At 36.8% G+C, this 25,016-nt stretch overlaps 1 protein-coding gene across 9 annotated transcripts in view; it reads right to left on the reverse strand.

Moving 5' to 3' along the window:
* Window positions 1–25,016, reverse strand: part of KCNK2 (potassium two pore domain channel subfamily K member 2) — a 198,003-nt gene that overhangs the window by 65,034 nt on the left and 107,953 nt on the right. The window lies entirely within an intron of this gene.

Below are 25,016 nucleotides of genomic sequence, written 5' to 3' on the forward strand. Positions count from 1 at the left end.
TAAAATAAAACCGTAAAGAAATATTAAGAGACCAGAGACAAGGAGGACAAAGAGACCTCAACAATTATATATGAGTTCCAGGAGAAGAAAATGGAAAGACTAGCAAGGAAACAATATTTAATATACTGTTAGCTGAGAACTCAAGAATTGAAGACCTGTGGACTCATATTGAAAGCGTACTCTTAGTGTTAAACATGCTAAATAAATATATACCCATGCCTAGACACATCACAGAAAATCAAAGAACATACAAATAAAGATAACATCTAAAAAGCTATCAGGGAAAAGATTTATAAAGGAACAATACATGAGCAAGAACAGTCACTGGAAAATAATGGAGTCGTGATATCTTCAAAGTGCTAACAAAACATAACCATTATTCTGAAACTTTATATTTAGCTAAACTATCAAAGAAGAACGAAAGGTCCTATTTTAGCATTTTCCAGATATACAAAGTCCAAAGAAACCACCCCCAGAGAACTCTCTCTAAAATCACTCTCTAGGTGTGCGTGGGAAATTATATACATCAGAAAGAAGAAATGGAACCCAGAAGGAAATCATAGCATAAGAGAAACAGAAGTGGGCATGAAAGTGGAAAAAAAATATCAGAAAATATAGTCAACCATTAACTGCAAAATATATGCACACACATGAAAATGTACACAAACACTGTAAGTTAACAGTACTCAATAGTAACAAGATGGATGGGAGAATGGGGAAGTTCAATAAATAAGCAGTTTAGCTAAAATGTTAGAGATATAAAGCAATAGCCAAAAATGTGTTCAAGAATAATGGTAATGGAACGCCTGGGTGGCTCAGCGGTTGAGCATCTGCCTTGGGCTCAGGGCGTGATCCTGGAGTTCTGGGATTGAGTCCCACATTGGGCTCCCCTGAAGGGAGCCTGCTTCTCCCTCTGCCTATGTCTCTGCATATCTCTGTGTGTCTCTCATGAATAAATAAATAAAGTCATTAAAATTAAAAAAAAATTTTTTTTAGATTTTATTTATTTATTCATGAGAGACACATAGAGAAAGAGGCAGAGACATAGGCAGAGGGAGAAGCAGACTCCCTGAAGGGAGTCTGATGTGGGACTCGATCCCAGGACTCCAGGATCACTCCCTGAGCCCAAGGCAGATGCTTAACTACTGAGCCACCCAGGCTTCCCTTTAAAAAAAAGAAAAAAAAAAAAAAGAAGAAGAAGAAGAATGGTAACTACTAGCATTCCAACAAAAGAGTGGGAGAGTAATGAAAAAAGGACAAAGATAGGGGGTGACATAAACAAGAAAAAATCCAAATATATAAACAATCACTATTTATGTAAATACATTAAACATAGAGATTAGAATTTCTATAAATATCACAGATCAGATGAAGATAAAGGGATGAAAAAAGATTTGTCAGCAAATCCTTATCCAAAGAAAGTCAACACAACAATATTAATATCTATCACAAAATTTAAGTCTAAATGTACTCTTAAGGCTAATGAGATTAAAAAATTATAGACCTGAGGGAGCCTGAGTGTAATCTGGAAAGCTTTATAGATGTAAGGATGCAGAAAAAGCATTTGATAAAATTGAATACTCATTGATGATAGAACTTTTAGCATATAAGAAATGGAAGGAAATTATATTAACATGATTTTAAGTTAAAAAAATAATAGCTGCCTTATACTTAAAATGAAGCTTGAAAGCACTGATTTTAAGATAAGGGTCATGACAAATACATCATCCTCATGACTTCTCCGTTACTCCGTTACAGTCTATTGTAGGTCAATGCTATAGGCTTAAAAGAAGATGTAAAATGAGAAAATAAAAGTTGAAGCTATTACTGTTTTTTAGATGAAATACTTTTCTATATAATAAAGCCAAGAAAAAAATAAGGCCAAGAAGTTTTCTAGATTCAAAGAGAAACAACAATAATACAATAATTTGTATGTGATTATTATGCGCTAGGCACTCTTACAAGTAATTAAAGATTTTAATCCCCTTAATACCCATAATAACCACTGTGGGGTAGGTATTAATATTCTCATTTTGCAAATGAAGAAACTGAAGCACAGAGAGGTTAAGTCATTTTCCCAAAGATACACAGCTAATGAAGTGGGAGACCTGGAATTCAAACCCAGGTATTTTAGGTCCAATGTCTGGGCTCTAATCACACATACCACAATACTCCTATGCTCCCAAAAACAACCAAAATAGCTAAGAATAAATATCATAAATAACACATAAGTATTTTATGGATAAAATTACCAAAAAAGTTGCAAAATAAATGACATAAAAAGAAACCTGAAGAGATGAAGAAATATTGTATGTTAATGTTACTAAATTTATGCTAAATATAATATAATTGCAATAGATATTTTGAAAGGGTTTTCAGTGGAATTTTATGAACTTTTATAAAAATCTGTAAGAAGGTAAAGGGCCAGCAATAGCTTAGAAATATTTGAATATTTGGGAAGAGAAATGATCTGGGAAGGTTTGTCATACATGATATCGAAACCTACTGTAGGTATTAAAAAACAGTATGATTAGGACAATGGGGTACTGGACAGGGAGAGGCAGACCAAGCAAAACAGAACCAAAAGCTCAGAAACAGACCCAAACATATCTGGAAGCATGGGTATCTGCCAAAGGGGGAGAAAAGATCAAGGGGTCAATGAATGCTAATGAATGGGTGTGTGGAGTTGGCTACCTGGTGAGACTGGGAAGGGTAATAAAGGGCCTTCAACTTCCTATATTGTTTCATTCAAAAACAGTAAAATCAGAAACAGCATGAAGCAATGTTAGATTTGATGAAAGCAGATGAATAGATGGTTGTGTAATTCTTTGTAGACATTTCTACTATTTGAAATACTGCACAATAATAAAAAAGAATTCCTATATATACATTACATTTATAAATCAAAAAGACATTGGACAATATTTTACACCATTTCTTACAGTTCTCTGAAAGCTAGAAATAGAAAATTGTCTTATCATGACACAGAAGTCTATCTCAAAACAGTTAATATCATAATATTAAAGCACAAGAGGAATTCCCTTAAAATCTAGGGGGGACAAGGACATCCATTTTACAACTATTAAGTAGTATTATTCGGAAAGTTCTAACACGTGTAATGGCAGTAAACATATAAGAGGAATAATTATTATAAAAAGAAAGACAAATATATTAGTTGTGGGTGGAATTAAATATCCAGTAAATACAGGGGAATACTGAAAATTGTATAGAGAAAAGCTCAGCAAAATAGATGAAGGCACGATAAATATGCAGAAATCAAGAGCATTATAGTATTTGAGCACTACCTCAAATATGCTAAATGAAATGGAAAATTATTTATTTAAAATATTAAGGGAAATATGAGAGACCTGTAAGTTATCTGATCAAGACATATACAAGAACTTTAGAGAACAGCTTGAGCTACTGTAGGAAGACTTCCTGAAGCAATTAATATCTAACCTAAGTAATGATAGATTCTTAGGGGTGAGCCAGGTAAAGAGTGGGTGAGGGGAGGGTGTGCATTCAAGAAACATCATCAGGAGGGCTCAGTAAGAAAGTGGTTCAGTTCAGTTCAGTTAACCTCTTCGTGTCTTTCATCTGCATGGTATGGATTTTCATACAGGGTGAAATATTTGTCCCTCCAGAAGAGTGATCAATTTACTTCAATTGAATCAAACACTTCAATTGAATAATTACTCCATTTCCAACCTACACGTGATCTTTTAAAGAAAACAGTATGTTATTTTGCTCTTTTCTGTTTTGTTCCATCCCATTCTACAGTAGCTCGGGCTGTTCTACAAAGTTTTTGTATATATATGTCTTATCCTAGGCCTTCCCCAGCCCCCACTCTCCCACATAAAATGTGTGAGGGGACCCCTGAGCTCTGTCATCTGGACTACACTCCTCCCCCTGCAACATTCACAACCTCACACAACCTGTTAGGGCTTAAATCAATCACTGCACAGCCAGAGTTCTCAAATCTCCCTCGTGCCCAAATCCTAAAGCCACAGAACTTTGTAGGCAGTGAGGTGGGGCCCATCAGCACCACTCTTGGGTTCCCTTCCCTGCTTAACAGTTCTACTGCCACTGCAACAAGGCCTCCAAACAGCCAGAAAGTGGCCTTTTCTCACCCAAATCCATCTCAAAATAGTTCATTCTCCCCAAGGCACAGCAGCTTCAGTCTTGGTGTTCCTATTAAACGTGTATATCCCACACAAATCGCCACTCCTTATTTCTCAGGATTCCTTGTTATACAATTGTCCTACCTTCCAGTAACACCAGAGTCATAATTGTTGAAGAAAATGAGCAGACTTTTCTGATTCTTTATATGTTTTATGCTGTTTGTTCCAATGGTGGTACCAATTTGGCCCTTCAATTATCATGTTGAAATCCTGTCTGTCCTTTCTGTTCCCTCTACCAATACCCGGCCATTCCTTTACCCCTCCAACCAGGTGGGACCCTGATTTCTCTCAGCAAACATAGTTCCTTCTATTGCCTTTGGAGGAATTCGTATCACTCTAACATGAATTCTCGCCATTTAATGACATGCTTTTACTCCTCTTCTTGCTGATAAACTCCTTTGGACTTTGTGTCAATTTTTTTTCCTTTTTTTTACATGCCTCATGTTGTGCTTTGCTTAGAGCAGATTTCAAGAAAATTGGTTGGATGAAAAATAATTATCTATGGGCTTTCATTAATGCCTCATATTTTAATGAAATAGATGTACTCAGATCTAAATAATTCTACAGTACTATTTTTTTATATTGCTTTTAATTTTATTCAGGATTGACAAGGAAAAGAAGTTCTTGATCTGTGCAAACGGTATTTTAAAAATTACCTCTAACAATAATAATTAAAATATTATTCTAATACAAAACAATTTAAACTATCTTAGATGCAGAAAAAGCATTAACATCATAGGGCATAAGAATAAGATGTCAGAAGTAGGCGAGAAAAAGAACAATATAAGTTCAGGATGCGCTCACTTAGCAACTTAAAAAAGAGCAAGTCTTTCAGAAATCGAAGTGAAATGATAATCACATCTGGTCTTTTTTAAGAAACTAGTCAAAGTCATAGCTCTGCTATACAGCAAAGAACTGAACCAGACACTAAAGAAAAAACATGGCTCCAGAAAACTATGATCCTAATTAAAAGATAATTAAATAGTGTCTTGATAAAAAGATGTATCCATTTCAGAACTTTCACAGAGTTGTGCATTGTTCTTCTAGATCATTGGGTTTAAAATGAGGGTGCACATCAGAATAACATATAAAACTTAAAAAAAAACTACCCCAGAACAACAAAATTATTGTCTTCCACTGGGAGGGGAAGGGAATGTACACATGTATTTTTAAATATCTGCAGAAGTGATTCTAATTTATACCCCTGTGACAGGGACAGGGTTTATGGGTCTAAAGCTATATAATGTGGGGGAAGGGACTCTTTAGGAAAAAGAATACAAAATCAGGGAGTAAACCCATGTAAGTGGGGGAAAGAAAGAAATCTTTATTAGCCTCAAAGAAATCTGCCTCTGTCCCTCTGTACTTAGGACGACCTAAATCACAGCACCTCGTCTAGACTGGCTATGATATTACTCTATGTTTTTATTGCCTATAATAAAAAATAATAAAATAATTTTCATTACCCACCAAAAATAATAGCCAAAACTATTATTTACTGAACATCACTCTCTCACTATGTGCTAGACATAGTGCTCATCCCTGCACATGCATATTTAATTAAACTTTCACCACCTGGTTAGATAAAACACAACTAATTGTCCCCGCTCTCTGAATGTGGAAACTACGGTTTATTGAAGTGAAACACTATGTTCAGTTTTAAAGAGTTGGCTAAATGTTAAGGCTGAGATTTAAACTCTTAATTGCTTGGAGCTAAGTATCTGGGATCAAGACTATAGATATTGTTTCTCAAACTTAGAGTTCTTCTCAGTTATATAACCCCCAGGTATGAATTCATACCTGAACATGCCATTCTGCCAACAGTTGCTATGCTAGTTAGACTGGAAAAGAAAGTATAGATGCATCAAAATAAATGTGTCAATTAAAGTCACTAAATCAAAGGACTATGTGACATTTTGTTTTAATTTCAACATCATCACACTTCCTCTTGGCTCAGATGCCATGGGCCTGCAGTTCAAACAGTATTTCACAAGATGGCTCCCTTGCTATCCTCAGTTGCAACTTATATAATACAATCCTACATCACGTTGTAAAGTTGCAGATCTATAGGAAGTTACATACATTTCTTAAGTTGGTTTTTGAACTTTTAAAAATCATGAACATCTGATTAAGTTGCTACCAAACACTCTGTGCTAACAAGATTCTCTTATATAACCTACATCGAAAGCTCAAAGTTGAGAGGAAATTCCCTTTGCAAAGGAATTTTGCCAGAAACCAATAATAATCTACCTGCACATTGTTTCCTAACTTCCCCAGCTTTTTCTTTAGTGCTTTGGAAGTACATCCCATCCCCTTTTCACCCATGCAAAGATGTGCTTGGTGAGGGGGCAGGAGGAGGAAGAGAGAGAGCCTGCCAGGGGAGAAGTAAGAATACTTTCAGTTCTAGAGCACTGCCTGCCATCCCCTGGTGAGAAGAGCCCCAAGTGAGGATGACCAGGAGAAGGGAAACAGCTCATCTCAAGTCCTTGTCAGTTCCCACATGCCACTTAGAGAGCACGCTGAACTATTTTAGATTTGATTTTGAGTGTTTTTAAAGATTTATTTATTTTAGAGAGAGAGAATGTGTTAGTGTGTGTGAGTGGGGGGAGGGGCGGGGCAAGGGCAGAGGGAGAGAGAGAGAGAATCTCAAACAGACTCCCCCCTGAGTGCGAAGCCCACATCAGGGCTCAATCTCATGACCTTGAGATCTTGACCTGAGCCAAAACAAAGAGTCTGTCACTCAACCGACTGAGCCACCCAGGGGCCCCATAAAGACATGCATTTTTGATAAAACATGACCACTAAATGTTGGCCAACTATTTTGTCTGGAGCTCAAGCCAATAAACAAGATCTATTCAAGGTGTAATGAAATATTTCTATAAATGGCTACAAATTCGTGTGCTATTTAACTGCCTATTATCTGATTTTCCCTTTATCCCAAGAAAGGAGAAAAGTGATCCAACAACATTAAAGAAATGGGAAATTACTTTTTAGTAAAAAAAAAATGTGAGTGACAAGTTCTCCTCCCCTCTTTTTTTTAAGAGAGCGAGACTACAAGCATGTGAGCACACATGGGAGGGAGAGGCAGGCATGGGCAGAAGGGGAGAGAGAGAAGGAGTCTCACCCAGAGCAAAGCCCCACCATAAGATCATGATCTGAACCAAAAGCAAGAATTGGATGCTTAACCCACTGAGCCATCCAGATGCCCCTAGTTTTCCCATGTATTGAGACAGATTATAAAACGATGATTTGAACTTCTATGATAATAATGCATTTCCTGGAAATCATACTTTTAATGGTTATTGTTAAAAGAATTTTTCTGTAGAAACTTCATTATAATTTGATGTCATATTCTTGATCATACATAGTGTCAAACAAGAAACTATAAAAGCAATAAATAGGGGGCCTGGTTGGCTCAGTCAGTAAAGCATGCAATTCTTGATCTTGGGGTCATGAGTTCAAGCACCATGCTAGGCATAGAGTTTACTTAAAAGGCAAAACACAAAACAAACCAAGCAATAAATAAAAGTGTATCATTGACCAGGTTAGGCTCTTTGGAGCTCTCGTTTTTGACTAAATCTTGGGATTCTGTGTCCTTCTTTGTAAAGTCCATTTCTAGCAAGAATCCTGCTAAGTCAATTTAGACAGAATTCCCCATCCTAAATATCTGATCATTCTCCATATCTGATTGGGTTCTTCATTCTCCACCATTGCCAAGGTGACATCTGATCATCCAACAGGCCTTTAGCAAGAATTTCAATAGTTGTTTTAGCTCAAATTTTCCCTTACTCTTAATATTTTCTTTTAGTAATTGTCTATCCACTGACTCCTTCCCTGATCCTTGGCTGTAAATTCCCACTTTGTCTTGTATTCAGAGTTGAACCCAATCTCTCTCCCCTACCACAAAAGTCCATGGCAGCAGTCCTTATGCCTATCACCCATGGTCCTAAGGAAAATTCGCCTTATCTTCTTTAACAAATATCATTAAACAATTTTTTAACACTATGAGCAGTAAAATGATAAAGATAAAACTATATAATTCATCTCTCGTCAAACCACCCTAAATATAATATGACACAATAAATGCAAAAAATTAAATTTTTCTGCATTTTAGAAAGTTGGACCTTGGTGGACTTTAATAATCTGATTTGCCAGCAAAAGCTATACTATCTTTGATTTCTAATCATTTTCCTAAAATAAGTCAAACACATGCATTCAAATTTATTTTCAAGTATATCAAGGTCAGTTATAGCACAGTGGTTAAGACTATGGGCTCTAGAGCCCAAATATCTAAGATTGAATGCTAGCTTCACCACTCTATTACTGAGAAAGCTACTAAAAAACAAACAAAAAACCCCAAACAACTCTGTGCCTTTGTTTCCCCAGATGTAAAATAGTGATGAGGATTATGTGATAAAATACTCATAAAGGTCTTAGTATGGTGATTAGTCCATGGGGGTGAGTAGTCCATGAGTATCAACCAGCTAAAGTCACTTTCCTGATAAAAAGTCACTTTGATGGCTCAGGTACCACTACTGATGCTCAGAATAAGTGTCAGCTATTGACTGATAAAAATAATGTGACATTGAGGATGATTTTACTTTCTCACTCAAAACATGTTTAAAGTTGGAAGGAGTTGAGCCAACATTTTCTTTTTATGTTCCTCACTTTGCAGATTATGCAGTAAAACAAAAACAGCTACTTGAACCAATAAAGTGATGCATGAAATGAAGTGATCTAAGTTCTTGCAGTTCACCATTCACTAACACAGCCAAGAGGCATTGGCAGCCATCAGAGTATTTCCTCCCTTTTCCGAGTGGTAAACTTAATAATCCTCACAACAAGGCTGTTGTTTTGGAGGAACTACTTTCACATCTCTCAGAGGATTACTAGGCAGGATCTTGTCTGAGATGGCCAACTACTTTTCAATATTCACAATATAAAGTGCCATAAATTGAAGAAGAAAAGGCATCTGAAAATTCTTAAGGCATCTGCATGTTTTTAAACAATGGGAAATTTAAGAGTTGCAATGGCCAACAGAATTCCAACTGCATCATTACACAAACATGGAAAACTGAGACCAGGAAAAGTCAAGTATTGGGTATTGGGTGGTCACAAGGTAGCACAGATTGAAGACATAAAATGCAAAGTTTTCAAGTGCTGAATGTCTATACTTAATACAATTTAGTGGAAATTGGGGTGTAAGAACTACGCTTGCTTTAGCTATTGCCTTGGGCAGTAGTGCAAAACTCATCAACTGCCTGTGTCAGACAGAAGAGAATGTGACAGTCAACCTATCTGAAAGATACATAATTATCCAGAAAGTGACCCTGAGTGATGACAGCTGAAGTCGGGTCATTTAGATGAAAGAATATATCATGAAAACCATTAAGGGGCACTTTAATTTCAACAGCCATTGCTATCTTTAAGATTCATCACTACTATGAGATTAGATTCCCATGCATTCTTTGATTTTGACAAATTAAATTTCCCCAAACATTTATTTGTGTATCTCATTTTTTAAAGATATACAACAGAAGAAACCAAGGATGTGCATTTACATGTTTAAAAACTATATTCTCAACATCGAAATAGTAAGGCCATTTACCCTAAATGTCATGCAAGGTTTTCTCACACACATGGTAAAGGTAGCTAGAGATACCTTGCTTAACTCAGGACTTATAAGTAAAAGAGTTCTGGAGGGCACATCAGAGCCCAGTGCTTTTTTAAGCCAATTTTCTGCCAATTATAAATTTTTCAAAGGTAACCATAGCATAGTCCCTTCACCTAGAAAGGTGTAGCCTATAACTAAATCCTTAACCATTAGGAAGGAGAGATAAACAGATATCAATTCACTCAAAACTTATGGTAAAACATATATATTCTACTTTTTTTCAACATAGGATACAATATATAGGTCAGAGGTTAAAAGTACCAGGCTCTGTGGGTTTAAAACCCACTAATGCCATGTACTTGCTGCATGATTTAGCCATGTTATTTAATCTCTCAATGCCTTAGTTTGCTAATCCAAAAATGGGTATCTTCTTTTCAGTTGACTTCCAAAGTAACATTCTGGAAAAGGTGTTTTAAGACTTATTTATGCCAAGGCTCAGAAATGTTAAATAAAACAAATAAGGGCTAATCAAAAGTGGCACAGCCAGTGCTTACATATACATACGTCTGATCTCAAAGTCCTGCCCTGCTGTGGAAACAAGCTGCCTGCCCTTGGATACAACCCACCACCCCCTGCCCCATCACAGACAGACACAGACACACACACACACACACACACACACACACACACACACACAGATCCACTTATCCATTTTATATCTGTTTGAAATTCATAAGGTTTACTTTAAAGAAGATTCAGGGGGTGTGGGGTGTGGAGGGAGTATGAAAACCACTGTTCGACACCACGCAGCATTCTTATGTCTTAATTTCTTGCACACCCTCATTTGACCTTGAAGTGAAACAGGAAGACATGCAAAAAGAGGTAATTATAAGAAGGCCTGACCTTGCCCTAAAAGTGGACTCTTAATACATTTTTCCCCTTTCTGTGATCTTCTCACAGCTACAAAGATGACCTGGGGTTAAGTTCCTTACCCTGAATCCAGTCTATTAGAAAAGCATAACCCTGGAAGGCAATAGGACTGTCTCAAAGATAGCTCAGAACAATAGCTAGAAAAAGACTATTTCTTTGTTTCTATAGCAATTCAGAGCCTATAGATGGAGAATATGGGAGGATTTTCTACTCAGGAGAGGGAAGTGGACTGAAATGCTCTAATTGGTAGCAACTCTACTTCTGTTATCCTGCTACCCACATGGAATTAAGGAGAACGAACTTCTGGGCACCTCTATGTTCACTGGTTAGAAACACAGATCCAAAGCGAAAGCAAGTCATATGGAAAACTGGAAAAGAGATATCATCTTTTAGACTCCTTTAAAATTATACCTCCCACTCCTAGTCTATTTTCCTAGTCTATTTTTTCCCCACAGCTATATAATTAACATGTAACATGCCATGTAATTTAGTTCCTTGTTAAATCTCTCACTAGTTTTTTGTCTGTTTGTTTGATGTATTCCAACCATCTAGACACTACTTAATAGTTGCTCAATAAATATTTGCCAAGTGAATGAATGAATACTAGGAAGAGTGCATCTCTGAAAGTGGTATATTGCAGAACCCAGAATACATTTGGAAATCACAATAGGAAAGAATAAAACCTTAGATCTATAAATCTGGAGCCTAAAACCAACAAAAAATGAATTCACCGGGATCTAAAGACTAAATTAAGTAAAGAAAAAGAGATGGGTAGGACAATATAATATTGAAAAGAAACTGTGTAATTGTAAAATTAAAATCTGTATTTAAGATAATTAAGGAGAACTGAAATAGATATCCTAACCATTGCTGCAGTTTACAGAACACAAAGAATGTCCAGAATTACAGAAAAAATAAAGGTGGAAAGAATTTCAAAAGGCAAATTATAGACAGAGAAAAGTGAGAACAAAGAACAACACAAAATTATCAGTGTCTCCGGAGGTGGAAAAACATAATCATTAGAATAGAATAGTCAAAAATATAATTAAACAAAGGTTAAAAAACTACCAAAATAAATGAAACTGGTGTAAGATTAAATGAAAATCTTTAATTAAAAAAGAGGCAGTTATGGAAAAGAGGTTACCAATAAAGGAAGGAAAATCAGGCCAGTATCAAACTTCTAACAGCAAATGCCAAAAGACAATACCGAAATATCTTCGAGGTTGTGATGGGAAAAAGTTGTGATTCTGTATCTGACAAAATTATCTTTTATGCAAGAAAGCCATTTGCAAACATGGAAATATTTATTCTACTCATGTAGCTTCCCTGAAAAAATTGTCTCTTTGACGATTTACATAACCTAATAATTGTGAGATAAATCCTCATAATAACAAGGTATTTATATAGCATGCTGAATTCTTTCTCTCATAGTTTGAGTGACACATGTTGGATCTTATATTGAATTATACAACTTAGATGACTGGATCATGTTGCTTAGAGAATAATGAACAAAATTGTTTTTTACCTTCTCCAATGGTAAAGTGGCACAGTATAACAAGTAGCCATTACAAATGACAAGTAGATTAAGGAATGACCTTCTGGATCTTTGAAATTCATCTTAAAAGATCTGAGCCACTGTTTTACTTTTAGTTTTTAATTTGAAAGATTAATAACCTATTCAATGACAGAATCTTATGCCAACCAACTCAAGTTTATAATATCCATAAGGATCATGTTAAATATTTGTAAAAGTCAGTGATTATGGGAAGCCTGGGTGGCTCAATCAGTTAAGCATCTGCCTTTGGCTCAGGCCATGATTCCAGGGACCTGGAATCGCCTTGCATCAGGCTACCAGCTCTGAGGGGAGTCTGCTTTTCCCTCTGCCTCTCCCTCAGCTTGTGTTCTCTCTCGTGAGCGCTCTCTCTCAAATAAATAAATTTTAAAAATCTTTAAAAAAAAATCAGTGATTATGATATGATATCAACTACATCAACTATTACCAAGAAAGCACACACAGGAAAATAAGGAAATGTAACCATAGCTAGTTACTTTCCTTTAAAAATTTTTTTTTAATTTATTTATTCATGAGAGACACAGAGAGACCGGCAGAGACATAGGCGGAGGGAGAAGCAGGCTCCCTGTGGGAAGCCTGATATGAGACTCAATCCTGGGACCATGGGATCACAGGATCACACCCTGAGCCAAAGGCAGACGCTCAACCACTAAGCTACCCAGGCATCCCTAGTTACTTTCCTTTTTCATACATTTCTGCACATTTCTATTAATCATATGTTAGGATTAATCCTATAGGAGGAATGACCAATCTATAGCTGCAATTTGATCAATAAAATAGTCACGATCATGATTTTTAAAAAAATAAGCATAGCAAAAGGACTGTTAAAAGTGGTTTTGGATCAAGGAAATGTGAAATCATATATATATATATATATATATACACACACACATATACATATATATGTATATATATGTACACACATATACAGATAGCAGGTATATTTTCTATATATCTATATACATAAATAGATACATAATATAACATTTAAACATTCAATGTTGCACTGTTCATAGTGACAAAAAATAATGATCACCAGAGGGGTAGAGATATGATATATTATTAAAATGGAAAACTATGCAGTTGCTAAAACAATAATGCTTTATTGTTAGGAAGTGATAAAAAATTTTCAAGACCATTATTACACAGAGATAGCAAAGTAGAGAACTGTTTGCACTTGTAAAATAAGGGATAATGTAAATGTTAATTACATACACACATACATCCACATGATATCTAGAATAATGAGCAATAGTGGTTGATTCTGTAGAGGGTGAGATTGAGGGGTCAGCTGCAGGTGGGAATTGTCACTCTATAATTTTTATACTGTCAATCTATAATTTTTATACCGCTTATTTGTTTCTCATTTGTTTGTTTAATCATGCACATGTACTCCTTATTAAATTTTTAAATAAAGTTATATAGCATTTAATTTTAAGCAAGCATACCATTAATTCCTCATTTTCATGCCCAATGTTGCCACATAAAAGAATATTCTTTTTCATACTGACATAAACAAAAGCCCTATCTTGAGTTACTTTGATTTATATCTTTCCTAGAGTTTCTATGAGTTTTGTAAGGCAATTAGCATGGTACATCTTCAGACTTTCAGCATTTATAAAAGTCAATCAGGAAACAGCACAGAAAGATAAAGTTTATGAAGCATAATTTATAATCAGGTCTGTGCGATTTTTTCCTTTTGAATATTATCCATACCAAGAATATCTTTATTATAATAATCTCCTTTCTATTATCACAGATCTACAACTTATACCCCCTTATTTGGGGGATGTATTCCCCCAAAAATATATTGGCTCCTTTTCCTGGCACTTTTATTTCATTTTCTTGAAGTTCGTTCTCAAAGTCTGAATTTTTGAAATGCAGAATGTCATAGACTGGAATTGGTGGCCCTCTAGTCTTCTAAAATGTACCATTTTTTATCATGTTTACAGAAAACAACTCAGAATATGCCAGAGTTGAGAAAAACTGAAAATATCTGACATTATAATATCACTCAGAGCTCAGCAACAGAATGATTTTCTTATTTTGAGAAACGTAGTTTCACATGGTTTCCTTCCGAGCACGAGCCTCAGCTCTCCCAGCAATTATTTAGTGTGCTAGTGTGCTATCTACATGAGCATATTGCTGCTATGTCTCTAATATGGTGAGTTGTTGAAGTGCCACAGAAATTACATTTTATGTCCTGAGCATTAAAGTAGAATTTATCTCAGCCAATGGTTTTAAATCCTTTTGAGGATTGTGGATCCCTCCAAGAATCTGATACAATCTGTGGACCCTCTCTCCAGAAAGCATGATTATAAACCCTTGAAGCTTATCCTTCTCCCTTCCAGAGGTTCACAGAACTTGTCACAAGACTTACGTCAATCTTTGCTGGACAATGAGGGGAAAAACCAGCATATTCTTGAAAAATGATCAATATTTTGTACATGGTTGTGAAACATTATTAAATATACTATTCTTTGAGTCTTCACCAAATCCTGTGATATGGCAAGCACATTTATTATTAATCACCTATTAGGAAGCCATTTAGAATATTCACATGAGGAAACAACTTGTAAAATTTCAATGATGTAGTCAAAATCACACAATGAATAAATATAAGAATCAAGTCTCAAATCTAGGGCTTCTCTTTACAAGCTCTATCCTTTCACCTTGCTTTCCACTCCTTCCTTCAGTCAACCATTGGCAAACTTTTTCTATAAAGGGCCAGATAGTAAATACTTTCAGCTTTGTGGGCCATATGGTTTCTGTTACAGCATAAAGCCAGCCAAAGACAATACTAAAATGAATGGGTGTGGTTGTGCTCTAATAATTGCATAGCAGGTGGCAGGCCGGATTTTGCCCACAGGCCATAGTTTGCTGACCCCTGCATTATTTTTCTTCTACATCAAAAATAACTCAGCCTTTTAATTTATTTTCCTGGTTTTAATGTTTTTATCATTATGATTTTGACCTTGTTAAATGATCATTACTAAAAAACTCTACATGTTAATGGAATGCCTAAATAATATCACCAATAACAGCAACATTTCTGCTTAAAAGCTAACACATTAGTTTTTATTTTTGTTTTGAGATAGTTTCGCTAGTAAAACCATTGCACAGGGAGGTGGTTTGGGAACAAGTCTCCTTCAATAATACAACAGGAGCCAATGTTATATGCGAAAAATAAAAAATCCTGTTCTAGTAATGATGTTAAAGGAGACAAGGTTTGGGAAAGCAAATTAAAATATAAAATATATTTCTTATAATGTTTAGTTTGCTTGGATATCAAGAAACCTTTATGAAGGGGTATTCAATGAGTATATTTGCTTATGGTGTCAATTAGAGCTATTACCAAATATCTGGGTTCTTCTGAGTACTTGGTAGGACTGCATTTCCCCACTTAAGCTTTTGAAGTCAGTTTGGCCAATGTCATGTGAGTGAAAACAATGTGCACACTTACATGAAACCTGATTACTCAGTGTGTTCTGCTCCCTGGGCCATCAGGAAAGGACACTGAAAAAGGCAGAGCTATCATCCTAAGTCTCTGAGCAAGAACAATGGGCAGGGCACTCCTGTCAATCCACATTGCTATACAGTATGAATTAAAAAAAATAAACTTTTATTTTGTAAAACCACCAAACTGTCGGGATTGTTTGTTACAGAAAATAACTTAGCACATCCTAATGAATATATAGGCACACATTTTTAAAAAATCATATAGAAAACAGATTTATTTAAATAGTAATTTTTATTATACTCAGTTAATAATAACACCTCAAGGTTACATTATATATTATTTCAATGATCACACTTTGGATTATCTATAAATCGCTTAAATAACCAGTCAACTCATTTCATTAAATCAAAATACAAGTTAACTACATGAAGAAATTAGTCAAATCTAATAACTGGCTTGAGCCAACCTTAAAAAGTTATGTGAAGGCAAATACTACATTATTATAAGAATGAAAATGTGTGCATTCAAGGTTTAAGAAAAATGTGTTTCTCTGTTAACATTAGTAATATAAATAAAGGTGCAAAAATAATATTGGCTTATTGTAATAGTAAAGTAATAAAAATTGCTCTAATAAAATCAGTTTACTCTAAATTAATATAACTGTCATTCAGGATGCAAACTATTTTCACATACATAATCTCATTTAACCTTTCCAGCAACTCTGTGAGATATACTAGCCCCACTGATAAAAGAGAAAATTAAGGATAACAGAATGGTGAGTGGCTCAAGAATACAACCCTAGCTCGTGGCAAAAACAAAAACCTGTACTTAGATTTTCTGCAATGATATCTGATATTCCTTCTACTCTATCATTCCTTTAAAAAAAGAAAAATATTTTTATGCTAAGTTGTAGTATGTAAGTAAAGCTAAGTGAAGTGTCTACATAAGTATGTCTAGCACATTACTTAGTTATAGTACAATGTATATTAGGAGGCTATGCCCATATCTAATTTTTTTTTAATTTTTTTTATTATTATTTATTTATGATAGTCACACACAGAGAGAGAGAGAGGCAGAGACACAGGCAGAGGGAGATGCAGGCTCCATGCACCGGGAGCCTGACGTGGGATTCGATCCCGGGTCTCCAGGATCGCGCCCTGGGCCAAAGGCAGGCGCCAAACCGCTGCGCCACCCAGGGATCCCATCTAATTTTTTATTTAAAGCATAGCTTCCATTAGATATAGATGCCACTGAAATTAACTATGAAAACACACATTCTTTGAACAAGCTACTTGAGCAGATTATGATTTATTTCATACCCCCTTCTTTCCTTTTTTTGTCTTTTGCCACTTGCCCTTGGAAATTTCACCTTATTACCTTTAAAGAGAAGAACCTAAGCTTAGAAGGAAGAGGTATAACACGTCAACTAAATTTACCTGTGCATTTGTTGTTTCTGTTCTATTTTTTTTTAATTATTTTATTGGAGTCCAATTTGCCAACATACAGCAGAACACCCAGTGCTCATCCTGTCAAGTGTCCCCCTCATTGCCCATCACCCAGTCACCCCAACCACCCCCCCCACCTCCCTTTCCACCACCCCTTGTTCATTCCCCAGAGTTAGGAGGTGTCTCTCATGTTTTGTCACCCTCACTGATATTTTCACTCATCTTCTCTCCTTTCCCTTTATTCCCTTTCACTAATTTTTATATTTCCCAAATGAATGAGACCCTATAATGTTTGTCCTTTTCCAATTGACTAATTTCACACAGCATAATAGCCTCCAGGTCCCTCCATGTCAAAGCAAATAGTGGGTATTTGTTGTTTCTAATGGCTGAGTAATATTCTGTTTTAACAACCAAGTTGAAAGGGAAAGAGGTTTAAGATTAGTAATTAGTGTACATTTTTGGATGAACTGTGACAGTTCGATTGTTCCTATTATCAACGTTTTACCCAATGTTATGTTAGAACCAAGAGTTGACTGCATGAAATTCCAAGTTGAAATTGAAATACATATCTGTATTGTGCATTTGTACCTCACATGCACCCGGACCACCATCCTTACACATGAACTTCACCTGGCACAAGTACTTCTTTTGTAAATATCATGCTACATTTATAGTACCACATAAGTAATAAAGCCAATTGTCATTGTCCAAGAGTGAGTTTGCACAAGTCTAAAAATTTTCAAACACACTCAAAAAGGATAGGGAAGAAAACAAATATGTAGCATAATTACTAGCTAAAAGTAGATAGGCCCAGACAAATGTTATCATGTTCCTTCTTTATCAAATGAAATATCTGAAACAGTTACAAAAAGTATTTTTCTGATAATCACCTCACTTAGTTTTAATCTCATTCAGAGCAATACTTGCATATTTGGTGGTCAGTCAGATGCTCTATAAAATCTATAATCCATGATAAAGAGTGCTGCATGTCAATGGTTGAGAAGGGGGAGAAGATGAGAAAAAAAAAAATAGATTCTGTATTCAGGGCATGAATGCCGTGACAATTGCTTGCTTCCAATTTTGGGGTAATTTCTTGATCACATTTGATAGTGACGGCTTTCCAGAAGATTAAAAATATGTTATTGCAAATTTTTCAAAAGTATGCAGAAATATATAAAAGTGGTTTTTTTTTTCAGAATACAAGCAATTCCTGATTTGAACATAGCCAAAAAATGAATGACCACTATGCTGATACTGTAGGCAGCCCCCTGTGGTTTCTGTTAGATCTGGACTACCTTGCTGTGTTTCTCCTACCACACAGAACAAACAAAAATGCTGCCTTACTCCTGGGAAGACTGTATCCCTAATGCTGCCCAATTCCCTTCGATCAGCACAGGATTCTGAGAACTGGGGGCTCTGAACTGAACTTACTTGTGACTGATGTAGCATACATATGCAGAAAGGATGGCTATTTCATTACTGCTGTGGAGTCTTTAATATATTTATGCAATAATCCTGCTTTATTGCCTATCAAATGTAATTTTGCACTCTGCAAACTTAACTACCATTCATAAGACATATTCTCTGAGAAATGCATGTTAACTTAGAAAATAAATAAACCCATGTGAAGATTTCAAATGGCAGGAACATATGTTAATACCCTGAGATAGGCTTTATTTTCATTAATTTAGATGGATGGGAAGAGAAATGGAATCAAATACCCAAAACAATTTCTTAATTTCAATGTCTGTATTTCAACCGCACCACACCAGAATTCAACTGCACCACTATTACTTTGAAAAAATAATCATCCACTTTAACAAACTGGCGTAAAGAAAACACAAGTAGATCGCAGGGTCAGTGCTGGAAGTCACTTTCCAAGATTCTCTGCATTTTAAGCTGCCTGAAATCAGTTCAACTTTCCTTTAAAATGGGTTTCTAGGGGCACCTGGGTGGCTCAGTCAATTAAGCAGTTGAGCGTCTGACTCTTAATTTCCGGCACGGGTTATGATCTCAGAATTGTGAAATCAAGGATTGGGAGACTGAGCCCCACATGGGGCTTTGCACTCAGCGGGGAATTTGCTTAAGATTCTTTCTCCCTTCCTCTCCGTTTGTAATCCGTCCCCCCACCCTCATTCTCTTAAAAAAAGGGGGGGGTTTTCCAAAATCCAGTCTGCAATTCTCTGAGAATAGCCAACAGACTAGTGAAATGCCACAGAAGCATGAGTGTACTAAATTAATAAGATAACACCCAACACCCAAAGCTGCAATAACATCATCCCCTTGGAGAATGCTCTCTGTCAAATTCTACACCACTGTTTCAAGTCTATTCATTTCCAAGTTCTGATAGTAGCTTTATGAAATCACAACATTGGACAGAAAATAGTCTTACAATTTTTCCCTCACTCTTTAAATTATAGTTTCCTGCCATATCCAACAGAAATGGTAGATTCCCTGCTCAAGACATGCATAAGGCTGGGGCTCCTGGGTGACTCAGTGGTTGAGCGTCTGCCTTGGGCTCAGGGATCTTTGAAGCAAGTCCTGCATCAGGCTCACGCACAGGGAGCCTGCTTCTCCCTCTGCCTATCTCCCTGCCTCTCTCTCTGGGTCCCTTATGAGTAAACAAATAAAATCTTAAAAAAAAAAAAAGACATGCATAAGGCTTCACAGTTTTCGATATATCCTCTGCCTTTCCAATATTAACTTTTCTGTTATTTGGAACTGCTTTTGACAGTTACTCTAAACCTTTCTTTCTTTTTTTTTCCCCTTTTCTGGTGGTGGTTGTTTAGTGTTGTTCTTTTTCTAATCAATTAAGCATTTATGTTAAACAGGCAAAATGTGGGTTTGCAGTAAATCTGTGAGCATTGCCATAACAGTTTTAGCAATTCAGTGTAGGTAAAAACAAATCGAAGGTTCTGGTGGCTGATTCGAAATACAGGAAAAATAAACATGGATGCTACATCATTGATTTCAATCCCTACACTCAAGTGGTAGAAAACAAGAGTCCTTTGTAAATAGGAGAACCGCTACTCCAAGGAAATGTCTTCCATAATTCCCAGCATGATGCTTTGGGATCTCACAGTTGCTAGAGACTATAATGGTGCCCTTGTTATCTGCATTCTGATGCTCAGAGATCACGATTGAGTGATAAGCTTGGGCAAATCCTGGTCCTGGCATTCCACTTTACTTTCCACTGGGGAAAATTTCATTATATTTTAATGCCTTCAGGTAATAAAATCATCTGACATTTTATTCTGATCTTTAAACTGAATTCAAAATAGAATACACTTGTCCATTACATCATTTTTGCCAACAGCTTGTTCTAGAGTATAAGTGATTTCTTATTGGCTTTAAAATAATTTAAAATACAAGACACAAATAGTCCCCCTTTGGCACTATGCTCAGGGATAAGTATAGGTCTACCAGTAAAATTTCTTTTTTAAATCCTGTATCTGTCAAAGTGGCAGTGAGGAGGGTAAAAGGTGGACATGATTTACCCTCCTCACTGCCATCTCGTTAGTTCAAGGCATCGTCTTCGCTCATAGGGATTAATGGGATGACCTTCTTTGTTGTTTTTTTCTGAAGATTTATTTATTTTAGAGAGAGGGGGAGAAGAGGGAGGGGCAGAGGGAGAGGGAGAGAAAGAATCTTAAGCAGGCTCCCCGCTGAGCATGAAGCCAATGCAGGGCTTGATCTCAAGACCCTGAGATCATGACCTGGGCTGAAATCAAGAGTCAGATGCTCAATGGACTGAGCCACCCAGATGCCTCAATAGGATAACCTTCTCACTGGTCTTCTTGCTTCCTCTCAATCCCTACAAATGGCGGTTGAGTCACATCATCCCTCTCTTGTGCTTAAATCTTTCAGGGGCTTCCCAATAATTCAGAATGGTGCCATGACTTATCCAGTCCCACATGCCCTGGCTCCTCTTAATCTTGCTAACCTTGCTTCTTCCTCCAGGTCCTGCCACAAGGACTCATCTGTATTCTTCAAATATGCTCACATCTGTCCCACTCAGGATCTCTGCCATTGCTGGTCCTCTGCCTGAATGCATCTTTACACTCTTCTCTACCTAGCTGATCTCTCCTCATGCTTCACATTTCAGCTTCGATGTCACCTGCTCAGAGAGCTCTTAAATCAATCTTCTTTAGAACATCTCCTTCTTCCTGCTCTGGCTCCTCTAACTACTCTCTATCACCACACATGAACTTCTTGGGTAGCATTTATTCTCATCCGTAATGGTGCTGTTTTTTTAAATGTCCTGATTGATCGCTGGTCTCTCCAGCCCTTATAAGAGCTTCAGGAGGGATCCCATCCACCTTGCATTCCTAATCTGTCTGATTTAAAGAATAAATAAGCAAAAGTTGGGGAACGGGGGAAGAAAGCGTCCAAAAAGGACACAAAGTAGGAAATCTTGGCCATTTGTTAACTCTTTTCTCTTCAGGAGAAAAGAGCACTGTCAATGAGTTGCAAGCCTGCTGCTTAAATATTCATTTCAATATTCAACTTGTACTAGTCACTAAGGTGCTGAGTCTCGCATGGAATTACTTCAGCATTTTGTCTTCCTCTCTTCTTGAAGCATCAACTTCAACCATCCCAGTCAACCTTCCCATTCCCCTTTCATGGGTGCCTGGGATGGGCTCCTAATTGCTCTCTCCACCATCCATCTCCTCCTATCCTCTTCTTGACAGATGCATCTTCTAATGTCACTTTTAACCTGTCACTTCACTTTCCAACAACAGCTAAACCCCAAACCAACCCATGTTCTATCTTATTACAGCAAGTCTCAAACATCACATTCTACTCAACTGTATCCTTCCCATCTGAATCACTCAATATTTCCCACTACTCTTTAAACAACCCCTGTAGTCTACTCAAATACTCACTTTTCTATCCTCAAATTAAACCAAGCTCATACCTCTCTTTGTATTGCTTAGCCATGTCACAGACTTAGAGGCCCTTTCCCCCTCCAACAATCTAAACCAAAACATTTTCTTCGAAGCATAGATCAAATCCAACTTCTCTAATTAACCCTCCCCTCCCAGTTCCAGCCCACATGTACTTTCCTTTTTCTTAATTCTTAAACCATTGTTTAAACCACTGTTCCATATAACATTTAGTTACACAGACTTATTTCTTTTATTCTTCAGTTATTTCATAAGTGTACGTTTAATTTCCCAAATTGGATTGTAAGCAGCGACTGTGTCCTTTATATCCTGTCAGTGGCAGAAATAGCACTGATCCAACAGGAGCCACTTATAGTGACTTACCGATTTACATGGTCCTGAGGATGAATCCCTTCAACTAAAAACAACTATTCTAGATACCTTGCAATTCCCAAACAGAACATAATGTTCCTTAGCCCTAATCTCTCCCACACAAGCTCCCAATGCCTAGAATGTTCCCTTTCCGCCTTCATTCACCTGGAAACCTCCTAATTCTCTTTCGGGTCGCAACTAGGACAACATTTACCAAGAAAAGGAAAACACTGTCGCTTCCTTACCCATCCACTTATCTACCTAAATACCATTATCTACCTAAAGTGTAGCTCGTATATATATTAAATACTCTTAACCCACAGTATGTGGCACTATACATTATAAATGACTATTTGTCCATTGCCCTCTCTGACTGGTCTGTGGGCAACTTAGGCTCAAGTAATGTATCTTTCATCTTTATAGTAACAGAGTGACAGTGCTGTATTATTTGTTGAATAGATAAAGGATCGAACTAGCAAACAAGCTGACATTAAAATCTGTTGAAAGCGCTAAGAACATAGTGTAATAGCTATCAATTTAGTGTTATGTAATTTACAACAAGCCATAGTTTATACCCTTTAGAATGCGTATTTGTTATTAATTCCAATTGTTAAGCACCCACTATAGGTCAACCACCAGAGATACAGAAAAGACTCAAACCCTAACCTCATAGAATGTGCATCTTACTAGGTGAGACAGGGAGAAGTTCAGTGTTTGCTCTGAGTTTGAAAGCACAGAAATGCTCTTAGCAGAAGGCTTCTTTCTGCAAGGGTGCTGACACTGAGACAATGCTGCCTTGGACTAAAATGGGGATGGTTTGGATGGTGAGTAGTAGTTACCTTATGGATGTACTTTCAAGTCAGAGCCAACAGAACTGATCGATGGACTGGAAGTGAGGCCTGAGGGAATGAGTACAGTCAAGATTGGATTTTAGTCTGCAACTGTGGAATGGAATTTGTGCAGAGTTTGGAAGTATATGATTTTTGGGAAAAGTATGTAGATTCTAATTGTAGAGATTCTCTACAATTAGGCCTTAGGGTTTTTTTTAAAGATTTTATTTATTTATTCATGAGAAACAGAGAGAGAGAGAGAGAGAGAGAGAGAGAGAAAGGCAGAGGCACAGGCAGAGGGAGAAGCGGGCTCCATGCAGGGAGCCCGACGTGGGACTCGATCCTGGGTCTCCAGGATCACACCCTGGGCCAAAGGCGGCACTAAACCACTAAGCCACCCGGGCTGCCCCGGGCCTTAGGTTTTAATAATCTGTTTTGTTTGATTGAACTTCCCTCAGGCATATTTCCAATGCATAGTAAGAGTCCCTGTGGCTTCTTAGAGAAATTAGGAACACTGAATAGATGAATCTTGAACAGCTGCAGCTAACGCAGCTCTGTGAAGCACTGCCTGTACCAGGCACCCCATAAAAGCCACTGCAATTTATCCTCCCAAACTGTCTCAAACCTTTTTTTAAAATGACTAATGCAATAGGGCTAGTGCTAAAGGTTACAATTTCTGTGATTGCTAAAAACCACTTCAAAGCTCACATTATTATCACTATGAAGATTAATAATTATACTTTGAGTTTTGCTGAGTGATGGCTTACTTGTCAAATGGACACGGATGAAATAGGCCAACATTTTTATCCTACCCTAGACCACAGTCTCGTCTAAGGTCAGAGGAGATAACCTTGACCTAGGAGTAAAAGACCGTGGAGGAGATGTGGGTGACCTAGAATGACTTAATCCACCTAAGACTGAAGTCTGAGAGAACAGCAGGGGTTTGGGCTGTTGGGCAGCTACCTAAACAACCGGAATAATCAGCTCCTGTGCTTAATGGCTATAATTTGGGGTAAGGCTGGTAATAATGGTTTATTTTTTTCATGTGTTGAAGTATATGTCTGCAAAACTTACTGAATTTGGGATTCAAAAAATGAGACTGTTTACAAACATATGATGCAACTGTAAGTCAGTATAATGACTAAGTCTCTTGCAGAATGATTTAGTGGTGGTCATAATGAGTTAGAACTTGGACTTTTGAGTTTTCATGGGGCAGAAACAAACCATTCTCACTCAGTCTGTGAGGTTGGTTTTTTTCCCCCTCTTCTAGACTCTAAGTAGTTTACACAATAAACAGTCATTTCCATAGTAGAAATGGTCCAAGACGTCTAAGCTCCAAAGTTAACCTGTCATTATGGTTAGAAATCAAGGTTGCCATTCTTCCAGGTTTTCACAGCCACACAACTTTTGACCTAGCTGGTGGAAATGGAAGAGTAAATATAGCTCCTTGACCTCTTAACAAAGGCAAAAATCAACATGCTCAGGTATTTATTTCACTGGCAAGTGATCGGGTACAAAGAGGCATTACAGTAGTTTCGGATAATGACAGGACTCTACAAACTCAATTTTTAAAGGAAAATTTTAAGCAGGAGTTCATCTATACACTGTCCATGTCCTCTTACTTAGGAGTTCAATATAAAGTACTGAGTTGAAACCTTATCCACTCCATAATTTATCAATGGTATCACATAAGAAAATGAAAACTTTTAGAATCATAATTCACACCCC

The sequence above is a fragment of the Vulpes vulpes genome, chromosome 13, assembly GCF_048418805.1.
Source record: "Vulpes vulpes isolate BD-2025 chromosome 13, VulVul3, whole genome shotgun sequence".
Taxonomy (NCBI): Eukaryota; Metazoa; Chordata; class Mammalia; order Carnivora; family Canidae; genus Vulpes; species Vulpes vulpes.